Source organism: Vicugna pacos, chromosome 19 (genome assembly GCF_048564905.1).
Source record: "Vicugna pacos chromosome 19, VicPac4, whole genome shotgun sequence".
NCBI lineage: Eukaryota > Metazoa > Chordata > Mammalia > Artiodactyla > Camelidae > Vicugna > Vicugna pacos.
In genome coordinates, this window is record NC_133005.1 from 13,697,487 (window position 1) to 13,711,541 (window position 14,055).

The following is a 14,055-nucleotide window of genomic DNA, read 5'->3' on the forward strand; positions in this document are numbered from 1 at the left end:
CAAGAAGATAGAAATTATTTCAAGCATCTTTTCTGACCACGATGAGATGAAACTGGAAATAGACAAGAGAAAAACAAAGGAGAAAAAATGAGAAAATGGAGATTAAACCACATGCTACACAAAAAAATAGGTTAATGATGAAATCAAAGAAGAAATTAAGAAATGCTTTGTGACAAATGAAAATAAAAACAAAACTACACAGAATCTATGAGATTCAGCAAAGGCAGTGCTAAGAGGGAAATTTATAGTGATACAGGCCTTCCTCAAAAAAGAAGAATAATCTCAAATAAACAATCTAACCTACCAGCCAAAAACATTAGAAAAAGAAGAGTAAACAATATGAAAAATCAGAAGAAGGAAGGAAATAATAAAGATGAGGGAGGAAATAAATAAAATAGAGATTAATAAAAATAGAAAAAAAAACAATCAAACCAAGAGCTGATATTTTGAAAGAGTAAACAAAGTTGACAAAACTATGGCCAAGCTCACAAAGAAGAGAAGAGAGCACACACACAAAACAAAAGTGAAAGGAAAATGGAAAAATTACAAGCATTACCACAGAAATACAAAATATCATATGAGAATACTACAAACAAGTCTATGGAAACAAATGGATAACCTAGAAACAATGGACAAATTTCTGGAAATATACAGCCCACCAAGACTGAATCAAGAAGAAATTGACCACTTCAACAAACTAGGTTCTAGAAGTGAAATTGAAAGAGCGATAAAAAACATCCCAATATACAAAAGTTCAAGACTGGATGGCCTCCTGGAGAATTTTGCCAAACATACAAAAAACTCATACTGGTCCTTCTCAAACTCTTACAGAAGATCAAACATAAGGGAATACTTCCAAATTCATTCTATGAAGCCACCATCACCCTGATATCAAAATGAGACAAAGACAGGATTTAAAAATTAAATTACAGACCAATATCAATGATGAACATAGATACAAAAATACTTACCAAAATGCTAGGAAACAGAATCCAATAGCACATAAAAAAGATCATGTACCATGATCAAGTTGGATTCACTCCAGGAACACAAGAATGTTTCAACATATGTTGATCAAACAATGTAATACACCACATCAAAAACAGAAAGAAGAAAAACCACATGATCATCTCAATAGATGCAGATAAAGCATTTGATAAAATTCAACACACATTTATGAAGAAAAACCCTCATCAAAGTGGTTATAGAGGGAACATACTTCAACATAATAAAAGCTGTATATGACAAACACATAACCAGCATAGTACCCAAGGCTGAAAAACTGAAAACCTTCCCACTAAGATCTGGGACAAGATTATCCACTCTTACTACTCCTATCCAACATTGTCTTGTAAGTCTTAGCCACAGCAATCAGGCAAGAAAAAGAAATAAAAGGGATCCATATTGGAAAAGAAAAGTAAAATTGTAACTATATGCAGATGACATAATTCTATATATAGAAAACTCTAAAAGTTCCACACAAAAAGTTCTTGAACTAATAAAAGAATTCAGTCAAGTAACAAGACAAAAGATTAATATACAAAAAGCAGTTGCATTTCTTTACACTATTGATGAATCAATAGGAAAAGAAAGCAAAGTAACAATCTCTTTTAAAATAATACCTACGTCAAAAAGACATCTGCACCCCAATGTTCATAGAAGAACTATTTAAAAAAGCCAAGACATAGAAACAGCCTAAATGTCCATTGACAGAAGACTGGATAAAAAAGATATGGTATATTTATACAGTGGGATACTATTAAGCTGTAAAAATTACAACATCATGCCATTTGTTGGCAACATGGATGTCCCTGGACAATGTCATTGTAAGTGAGGTAAGACAGAAAGAGAAAGAAAATACCATATGAAATTGCTCATATGTGAAATAAACAAGGCAACAGAGAAATTAAATACTGCAATAATAAAACTAGATTTGGTGGATAATTTCAGAGCATTACACCCCCCAAAATAAGATACACATTCTTTTCAAGTGCACATGGAACATTTTCCAGGATCGATCATGTACTTGGACACAAAAGAAACCTCAACAATTTTAAGAAGATAGAAATTATCTCAAGCATCTTTACTGAACACAATGCCATGAAACTGGAAAACAACAACAGGGAAACAAAGGAGAAAAAAGGAAAGCATGGAGATTAAACAATATGTTACTGAAAAAACAATGGATCAATGAAGAAATCAAAGCTGAAATTAAAAAATACCTTGAGACAAATAATAATGAAAGCACAACTACTCAAAACCAATGGGACACAGCAAACGCAGTGCTAAGAAGGAAGTTTATAGCGATACAGGCCTTCCTCAAAAAAGAACAAAAACTCAAATAAACAAGTTAACCCACCACCTGAATGAATTAGAAAAAGAAGAACAAAAAGCCCCAAAAAGCAGCAGAAGGAAGGAAATAATAAAGATCAGAGAGGAATTAAATACAATAGAGCTTAACAAGACCATAGGAAAAATCAAACAAACCAAAAGCTGTTTTTTTGAAAAAGTAAATGAAATCGACAAACCCCTCTGGCCAAACTCACAAAGAAGGAAAAACAATGAGCACAAATTAGCAAAATAAGAAAGGAAAATGGAGAAATTACAACAAACAAAATAGAAATACAGAATATCATATGAGAATATTATGAGAAACTATATGGAAACAAACTGGATAGCCTAGAGGAGATGGACAAGTTTCTGGAAACATACTGTCCACCAAAACTGAATCAAGAAGAAACTGAACACTTGAACAATCCGATCACTAGAAAGGAAATAGAAATAGCAATTAAAAACCTCCCTACAAATAAAAGTCCAGGACCGGATGGCTTCACCAGGGAATTCTACCAAACATACAAAGAAGAACTCATACCAGTCCTTCTCAAACTCTTCCAGATGATTGAAAAGGAGGGAATACTCCCAAACTCATTCTATGAAGCCACCATCACCCTGATACCAAAACCAGGCAAAGACACTACCAAAAGAGAGAATTATAGGCCAATATCAATGATGAACATAGACGCCAAAATCCTCACGAAAATTTTAGCAAATAGAATCCAACAGCACATAAAAAAGATTATACAACATGACCAATTGGGGTTCATCCCAGGGACACAAGGCTGGTTCAACATATGCAAATCAATCAATGTAATACATCACATCAACAAGAGAAAGGACAAAAACCACATGATCATCTCAATAGATGCAGAAAAAGCATTTCATAAAATTCAACATCCATTTATGATAAAAACTCTTGCCAAAGTGGGTATAGAGGGAACATATCTCAACATAATAAAAGCTATATATGACAAACCTACAGCCAGCATAGTACTCAATTGTGAAAAACTCAAAAGCTTCCCACTAAAATCTGGGACAAGACAAGGATGCCCACTATCACTACTCCTATTCAACATAGTCCTGGGAGTCCTAGCCACAGCAGTCAGGCAAGAGAAAGAAATAAAAGGGATCCAAATTGGAAAAGAAGGGGTAAAAGTGTCATTATATGCTGATGACATGTTATTATATATAGAAAACCCTAAAAGGTCCACACAAAAGCTACTAGAGATGATTGAAGAATTCAGCAAGGTAGCAGGTTACAAAATTAATGTTCAAAAATCAGTTGCATTTCTTTACACTAATGATAAATCAACAGAAAAATAAAGTAAAGAAACAATCCCTTTAAAATAGCACCCAAAGTAATAAAATATCTGGGAATAAATCTAACCAAGGAGGTGAAAGAATTATACACAGGAAACTATAAGCCATTGATGAAGGAAATAAAAGAAGAATTTAAAAAATGGAAAGATATTCCATGCTCTTGAATTGTTAGAATCAATATTGTTAAAATGGTCACACTGCCCAAGGCAATCTACAGATTTAATGCAATCCCTATCCAATTACCCAGGACATATTTCACAGAACTAGAACAAATCATAATAAAATGTATACGGAACCATAAAATACCTAGAATTGCTAAAGCATTACTGAAGAGAAAGAAAGAGGCTGGAGGAATAACTCTCCCAGACTTCAGACAATACTATAGAGCTACAGTCATCAAGACAGCATGGTATTGGTACCAAAACAGACATATAGACCAATGGAACACAATAGAGAGCCCAGAAATGAACCCACAAAGTTTTGGTCAACTCATCTTCGACAAAGGAGGCAAGAATATAGAATGGAATAAAGACAGTCTCTTCAGCAAATGGTGTTGGGAAAACTGGACAGCAGCATGTAAAACTGTGAAGCTAGAATGCTCCCTTACACCATATACAAAAATCAACTCAAAATGGATCAAAGTCTTAAACATAAGACAAGATACAATAAACCTCCTAGAGGAAAACATAGGCAAAATATTATCTGACATACACTTCAAAAAGTTTCTCCTAGAAGAAATAAAAGCAAGAATAAACAAATGGGACCTAATGAAACTTACAAGCTTCTACACAGCAAAGGAAATCAGTAGTAAAACAAGAAGAAAACCTACGGAATGGGAGAAAATTTTTGCAAGTGAAACCAACAAAGGCTTGATCTCCAGAATATATAAGCAGCTCATATGACTCAATAAGAAGAAAATAAACAACCCATTCCAAAAATTGGCAGAAGACCTAAACAAGCAATTCTCCAAGGAAGGAATACAAATGATCAAAATGTACATGAAAAAATGCTCAATATCACTAATTATCAGAGAAATGCAAATCAAAACTACAATGAGGTATCACCTCAGAACAGTCAGAATGGCCGTCATTCAAAAATCCACAAATGACAAATGCTGGAGAGGCTGTGGAGAAAGGGGAACCCTCCTACACTGCTGGTGGGAATGCAGTTTGGTGCAGCCACTGTGGAAAACAGTGTGGAGATTCCTCAAAAGACTAGGAGTAGACTTACCATATGACCCAGGAATCCCACTCCTGGGCTTGTATCCAGAAGGAAATCAACTTCAGTATGACACCTGCACCCCAATGTTCATAGCAGCAATATTTACAATAGCCAAAACATGGAAACAGCCTAAATGTCCATCAACAGGTGACTGGATAAAGAGAAAGTAGTATATTTATACAATGGAATACTACTCAGCCATAAAAACCAACAACATAATGCCATCTGCAGCAACATGGATGCTCCTGGAGAATGTCATTCTAAATGAAGTAAGCCAGAAAGAGAAAGAAAAATACCATATGAGATCGCTCATATGTGGAATCTAAAAAACAAAAACAAAAACAAACAAACAAACAAAAAAAACAAAGCATAAGTACAGGACAGAAATAAACTCACAGAGTATACAGGCTTGTGGTTAACAGTGGGGTGGAGGGTGGGAAGGGATAGACTGGGTTTTCAAAATTTTAGAATAGATAAACAAGATTACACTGTATAGCACAGGGAAATATACACAAAATGTTATGATAACTCACAGAGAAAAGAAACGTGGCAATGAGTGTGTATATGTCCATGAATGATTGAAAAATTGTGCTGAACACTGGAATTCGACACAGCATTGTTAAATGAATATAAATCAATAAAAAATGTTAAAAAAATGAAATTTAGTGAAAAAAGAAATTGTTCATATATGGAATCTTATAAAAAGAAAGAAAGAAAAGCAAAGGACAAGTGAACATAAACATAAAACAGAAAAAGAATCATAGACATAGAATACAAACTTTTGGTTGTCAAGGTGGAGGAGGGTGGGAAGGGACAGCCTAGGGGTTCCAGATTGGTATATACAGACAGGTACATATAGAATACATTAACAAGATTATACTGTATAGCTCAGGGAAATATATACAAGATCTTCTGGCTGCTCACGGTGAAAAAGAATGTGACAATGAATATATGTATTTTCATGTATTACTGAAAAATTGTGTTCTTCACTGGAAATTGACACAACACTGAAAACCGAGTATAACTCAATAAAATAAAATTTAAATAAATAAATAAATAATACCCAGAGTAAAAATATATCTAGGAACAAATCTAACCAAGGAGGTGAAAAATTTATACAAGGAAAATTACAAACTCTGATTAAGGAAATTAAAGACTTAAAAAAATTGAAAGATATCCCATGCTTCTGGATTTGAAGAATCAATATTGCTATAATAATCATACTGCCCAAAGCAATTTGCAAATTTACTGCAATCCCTATAAAATTTCTCAAGGCATATTTCACAGAACTAGAACAAATCATAATGAAATTTACATTGAATCACTAAAGACCCAGAATGCTAAAGAATTTCTGAAGAAAAAGAATGAGGCTGGAAAAATAACCCTTGCAGACTTCAAACAATACTACAGAGCTACAGTAATTAAAACAGCATTTATTGGTACAAAAACAGGCACATGGGTCAATGGAACAGAATAGAGAGCCCAGAAATGAACCCACAACTTTCAGTCAATTAATATTTGGCAAAGAAGGCAAGAACATACAATTGAATAAAAAAAATATTTTCAGCAAACGTTGTTGTGAAAACTGGATAGCAGCATGTACATCAAAGAAGCTAGAACATTCCCTTACACTATACACAAAAATAAACTCAAAATGGATTAAAGTATTAAATGTAAGACAAGACACAATAAACCTCTTAGAATAAAACATAGGCAAAACATTATCTCACATACATCTCAGCACAGTTCTCCTAGGGCAATGTACCCAAGCAATAGAAATAAAAGCAAAAATATACAAATGAGACCTAATTAAACTTTCAAGATTTTGCACAGCAAAGTAAACCATAAGCAAAACAAAATGACAAACTCTGAAATGGGAGAAAATACTTGCAAAATATGAAACTGACAAAGGTTTGATCTCCAGAATATATAAACAACTCATCCGACTTAATAAGAAAAAAAATCTACAAATGAGCAAAAGACCTAAACCAGCAACTTTCCAATGAAGACACATGAATGACTAATAGGCATATCAAAAAATATTCAATATCTCTAATTATCAGAGCAATGCAAATCAAAACTGCAATGAGGTATCACTTCACACCAGTCAGAATGGCCATCATTCAAAAGTCCACAGATGATAAATGCTGGAAAGGGTGTGGAAAAAATGTAATGCAGTTGGTGGGAATGCAGTTTGGTGTAGTTATTTTGGAAAATAGTATGGAGGGTTCTCAAAAACTAAAAATAGATTTACTGTATGACCTAGCATTCCCACTTCTGGGCATATATCCAGAAATAAACGTTATTGGTTTTTTGTTTGTTTGTTTTTTGTTTTTCAGAAAAACACCAGGTATAACCCAATAAAAAATTAAATTAAATTAAATCTAGAAGAGGACACTTGGACTCCAGTGTTCATAGCAACACTGTTTACAATAGCCAAGACATGAAAATTACCTAAATGTCCATCAGCCAATGACTGAATAAAGAAGTTTTAATGTATTTATATAATGATATACTATTCAGCCATAAAAAAATGACAACATAATGTCATTTGCAGCAACATGGATGTCCCTGGGAATGTCATTCTACATGAAGTATGCTAGAAAGGAAAAGAAAAACCATATGATATGACTCATATGTGAAATCTAAAATAAAAATGAGGACAGATAATCTTAAATATAAAACAGAACCATACTTACAGGCATAGAATACAATATTGTGGCTGCCAAGAGGGAGGATGGTAAGAATGGATAGACTATTCTAAGTGAAGTTGGGCAGAAAGAGAAAGAAAAATACCATATGATATCACTCATTTGTGGAATCTTAAAAAAAAAGACAAAAAAAGAAACAGACTCACAGACATAGAATACAAACTCATGGTTGTCAGAGGGCAGTGATGTAGGAAGCAACAGACTGCGAGTTTGAGATTTGTAGATATATAGATATATAGATATAGAATAGATTAGCAATTTTATACTGTATAGCACAGGGAAATATATAGAAGATCTTGTGGTAGCTCTTGGTGAAAAAGAATGTGACAATAAATATATGTATATCAATATATGACTGAAAAATTGTACTGTACACCAGAAATTGACACATTGTAAACTAACTGTAACTCATTAAAATATTTTTTTTTAAAAAGAACAGATTTGATACCCAATAAAGCACAATGTAGCAATGTAGCAATGTAGCAGGCTATATCCCACGAGAAAAAGGCAAGTTTCATGAGATTTGTCTCCACCTGGAAAGGATTAGTGTTTATAACCTGAGGGAGATGTGGCTACTGGTCTCCCGAGACAGAAAGCCTTATATCAAGTAAAAATGTTTTATTTTCAGGAGTGTAAAATGAAATAAACTAGCAACGATGATTGTTTCACCCTCATAAATTCTAGGTTTGACTTCCAATATTGGCAATCGCTCTCCAGAGAGCAATGATCTTAGTAATTCCAGAAATGAGAAAACCTCATCAGATTTGCCATAATAAATGTGATGGTATAAAATCATAATCCCCCTTGAGTGTCTAGATTTCTATTCTTCTTAGGAAAGGATCCACGTATATCTAGAAAAGTAATAACTCATGAAGGTAGCAAAATCTAATGTGAAGTTGTGTGGATAACCTCACCAGAGTTAGTATCAGTTTTCTCTTCCAATAATTAAGAATCCCCTTCCTATAACACAAGGCTTAGTCTCTATTTGAATGAGTCAAGTCCCATGAAATTTTCAAACCTGCTTATCAGAGAATTCCTGGAAAATAACTCAACAGTGGGTAAATTACACTTTGCCAGATAAATAAACTCATATGTGAGGAAAGGAGTTATTCTATGGTGTGAAGTTGAAAGAATCTGGCAAGGGATGGAATTCTTCACTGATTTAAGAAGAACATTGTCTAACAATAATTGGGATTCCCTAACCCTGAACAGATGACCAAGTCTTACAAGAAAAGGGACAAATCACTCAAGATTGCTGAGATCCATGTGAGAGGAAATGTGATTATTCAGCCGAGAGTGGTTGAGTTCAGGCCTTGTCTAAGAAAAGAAATCCAACTTTAGAGAGGAAAGGAGATAATCTCAGTAGTGATGAAAGACACAACCTGGTCATTAAGTTATTTCTCCCCTTCAAAAGGAACAGATTTGATTCCCAATAAGGTGCATTTCTTCCTGCAGAGGAGCAGGCTAAATCCTGTGAGAAAAGGGCAAATTTCACAGGATTTGGCTCCACATGAACAGGAGTAGTGGTGATCCTCAGAGAGAGGCTGAGTTACTATTTACCTGAGAAGGGAACCCATATAAACAGTTAAAAAGATTTATTCTTGGCAGTGTAAAAAAAATAATAATAATCTAGCAATGATGATTTTTCCACCCCCATTAAATTTAAATTTGGCTTTCAATATTGGGGATTACTCTCCAGAGAGAAACGAGTTTACTAATTCCAGGAGTGAAAAAATCTCAAGAGGTTTGCCATAATAAATCCAATTGTATAAAATATTATTCCTCCTTGAGTGTCTGGAATTTTATATTCTCATGAGAGAATCCACATATATTCAGAAAAAGAATAATTCTCAAGGGTAAAGTAAGTCTGAATGGGAAGTTGCATGGGTTTCTTCACAGGAGTTAGGGTTACTTTCACTTGTAATAATTAGGAATTTCCTTCCCAGAACAATAGACTGCATCTCTCAGGTAATGGCTCGAATCTCATGAGATCTTCAAACCTGCTTTGATGAAAATAACTGGATAGTATCTCCATAGTGGCTAATCTACTCCTTGCCTGATAGTAAAAAAGAAAACAAAAGAAAAACTCAAATATGAGGAGAAAGGAATTAGTCTACCATGTAAATTAGGAAAGAATCTTGTGATGAATGAAATTCTTCACTGATTTAAAAAGAACATTGCCTTGCAATAATTGGGATTACCTTTCCCTAAACAGGATTAATTTTGTGATAAAAGGGACAAATATTGCCAAATTTCTGAGTACTTTGTGAAAGAATGTGTTTATTTAGCTAAGAGTGGCTAGATTCATGCTTATCTTGGAAAAAATCTATCTTTACAGAAGGAAGGATTTGGTCTTAGGAGAGATGAAGAACACAATCTTCTGAATGAGTCATTTCTTTCCTTCCAAAATTAAGAGATTTGATTTCCAACAAGGACCATTACTATTTGCAGAGGAGCAGTCTAATTTCCAAGAAGAAAATGCAAATCTTGTGTGATTTGGCTCCATCTGAAGAGGATTATTGGCTATTATCTGAGAGAGGCTAAGCTGCTGCTCTTATGAGAAAGAAATCCATATATACAGTAAAAGGATTTATTCTGAGGAGTGAAAAAGGAAATAATCTAGAAATGATGATTGTTTCACCCCTGTTAAGACTAGACTTGTCTTCCAAAATTGGCGATTTCTCTCCTGGGTGCAACGAGGTTAGTAATTCCAGAAATGAGAAAATCTCATGGGATTTGGTATACTTAATGCAATGGTATAAAATATTAATCTGCCTGTAGTGTCTGGATTTCTATTCTTTTGGGGAGAGAACCCATATATATTGAAGAAAGGAATAACTCTAAAGGCTTTCATAAAACCCAATGTGAAGTTGGAAAGATTTCTTCACTGGAGTTAGGATTACTTTTAACATGAAGCCAGAAATACTGGCTTTATCTCATGAGAAAAGAGGTAAACTTCATGAGAGTTTCAAAAATTCTTGTGAGAGAAAATGGAGATTTTTCTCATTAGTTATTGTGGTTCTGGTTCGGGAAATAAATGTTCTCATTCTCAAAAATTATGAAGGCGTTAGACTAAAGAATGGATTTGGGTGGAATCTTTTGATGGATGGAATTCTTCAAGCATTTAGAAAATAGATTTATCCTCTGAGGAATGGACTAAAGTCCTCAGAGGATTTGGCTTAGTTTCATGAGAAGAAAAACAATTCTCATGAGATTTGCTAAACCCTCTGGTGATAGAGTGAGAAGATAACCAGCTGAGAGTGGCTTGGCTATGGAGTTTTTTGAGTATGACAGCCAAAATTATGGAGAAATAAATTTAGTCTCAAAAGAGGAAAGATTTTGGCATTGTGTGGATTTCTTTAAATGACTTAAGAAAAATTAAGCCCTGCAATGATGTGAAATAATCTTACAAGTGCAGACAGACTAGTATAGGGAAATAAAAAAGGAAAATCTCCTGAATGTTGAAGTGATCCTTGCTAGAGGATTTAAGTTTGTTCCTATGAGAGTGGGTGAAAAACACTTAAAATGAATGTGATTGATCACAGAGAAATAAAAATGAATTAGGCTGCAACAGTGTGTGGAGAAGATTTCTTTTTAATCAATCTGGTGAAATCTGGTGTTCAAGCCTATAAAAAGAGGAAACTTCTCTTGGGGGCGAGGGGACACTGTGTGCTGTAGGAGAAAATTTCATCTTGCAATGAAATTGGACATTTCTTGAAAGTTGGAGAAAATTCTGGGACAGAAAATGGGGATGTTCTCACCAGAGTAAATGTGTCAAAATACAAGATAGGAAGGATTCCCTCTGAAGAATCAAAAAGGAGTTAGTCTCAAGAATGAAATAGTAGGGCACCTGGTGACAGATGGATTTCTTCAGGAGAGTAAAAATTGTATTCATTTTGTGACAAGTCTCTCCAGGGTAGTAAGCTTAGTCTCATGAGAAAAGTGGCAAATCTCTAGAGATTGGCAGTTACCAATGTGAGAATCAGGGGATACTCACCTGAGATTGGCTGAACTACTGATCAACTAAGAATTGTATCCACGTTTGCAGAGAAAAAAGTGATAGCTTCTAAGGTAAGTAAGACAGATTTTGGTGAAGGATGGGTGTCTTCACAGGAGTTAAGAAGAGAACAATTATTTGACTTACTCTTAGCAATGCAGAGAGATTAGACTTATGAGAAAAATTGAAATTCTCAAAAGCTTTGGGGAAAACCTTGCAGGTGAAAGCAACATGATATTTACATGAGTGGGTGAAGAAAGCCCAGAGACAGAAGTGTCAATTTCAAAAAAGTAAAAGGAGTTAGTTGTAAGAATTATGTAATTGTGAATCTGGAAAAAAATTTGAGGTGTTCCTGTGAGGGGAAAAAAGCTTTTTCTTGAAAGTGATAGGACTATTGTGCAAAAGCAGTTTGTTAAATCTCACAGGAAAATGAGGAAATCTTATGAAATTTTGGCAATGCCTTGTGACAGATAAAGGAGTTTCTTCATGAAATTCAATGGTAAAAGAAATAAGACAGATAAGGGATCCACCTCAAGAATTACAAAGAAAAATAAGTTTGTCTTGAGAATGCAAAACTAGGGAATCTGGCAAGAATCAGTCACCCTCATGCCAGTTAAAAATTAGATTTGACTTGTAAAAAATGGGATTATGCTTCCCAGAGCAGTGGTGTCAGTATTCAGTAAAGCAGAAAATCTCAGGAGATTTGTTGTCTCTTTTGAAAGAATAAGGGGATAAGCCCTGGAGAGTAAGTAGCTCTGCTAAAGGTCTCCTGACTAGGAAATCCATGTTTGCAGAGAAAAGTTGTTTGACACCCAGGGAAGTAGGAACGACGGTGGTGATGGATGGATCTCTTAACACAGGTTCAAAATAAATCCTAATTGCAATATTTGGAATTACTCTTGACAGACCACATAACTTATTCTAAAAAAAAAGCAAATTGTAATTTTCAACAAGATCTGGGAGACAATTACAGATAAAGCAAAAAGATACAAATGTGGATTAAGAAAGTTTTCTGACAAGAATGAGTTGATTTTAGGGAGGAAAAGTAGATTACCTTGAGAATGAAGTAAAGGAGAATCTATGATAAACTTTTATACTTCAAAACATACAGCTTTCTCTTAGAAGTAATAAAACCATAGGTGCCAGAAATGTTGGCTTTATCTCGAGAGGAAAAGGGACAAACTCACAAGACTTTGGAAACTACTTGTGATAGAAAATGGGGATTTTCTCAAGAGGGTATTGTGGTCCTGATACCTGCAGGAAAGAAAATTTTTCAGTATCAAAAGTTACAAAAGAGTTAAATGTGAGAAAGAATTTAAGAGGAATCTGGCAATGGATGAATTTATTTGGATTTATTCAGGTGATTAGAAAATAGATTTGTCCTGTGAGGGAATGGACTAAGCTCCCCAGAACAGTGGGCTTAGTCTTGTAAGAAAAAGAACTGTTCTCACGAAATTTGCTAAAACCTCTAGTGATAAAGTGAGAAGATAACCAGCTAAGAGAGGCTGGAATATGGTTCTTTTGACCATGACATACAAAATGATAGAGAAATAAATTTAGTCTCCAAAGTAAAGAGGAAAATATTTGGTGTTGGATGTATTTCTTCATATGTCTTAAGAAAGAGTAAATCTAGCAATGATGCTAGTGCAGACTGACTAGTCATGTGGGGGAAAAAAAGGGACAAATCTTCTGATTGTTGAAGTGTCCTTGCTAGAGAATGTGGAGATATTCCCATGAGAGTGGGTGAAAAATTCTTAAACAGAAGGTGGTAAATCACAGAAAATAAAAGGAATTAGGCTGGAGAAGTGTGTAAAGAAGAATCTGGGGAAGTCTGGAGTTCTAATGTGAAAAAGAATAACTCCCTCTTGGGAGAGAGGGGACACCAGGTACTCTAGCAGAACGTTTAGTCTAGCATTAAAATGGCACATTTCTCGAGATTTGGGAAGTACTCTTTGATGGAAAATTAATATGTTCTCCCCAGAGTAAATGGATCAAAATATAAGATAAGAAAGCATTCCATCTGAAAAATCAAAAAGGAGTTAGTCTCAAGAATGAAATAGGAGATTAACTGGTGACAGATGGAGCTTTTCAGGAGAGTAAACACTGTGTTCATCTTGTGATCAATGGGACCAGGCTCCCCAGGGCAGTTAGTTTAGACTCATGTGAAAAGGAGCAACTATCGAGAGATTTCCAGCCACAACTGTGTGAGAATCAGAGGATACTCTCCCGAGATTGACTTAAGTATAGATTGACTGAGAATTGAATCCAACTTTGCAGAGAAAAAGTGGTAGTCTCCAAGGGAAGAAGGAAAGATGGCAATAGATGTTCTCACAGAAGTTAAGAAGAGAAGAGTTATTTGAATTATTCTTAACAGAGCAGAGGTTTAGTCTTGAGAGAAAAAGTGAAAATCTCTGAAGCCTTAGTGAAATCCTTGCAGAAGAAAGCAAAATGATACTCATGTTAATGCAT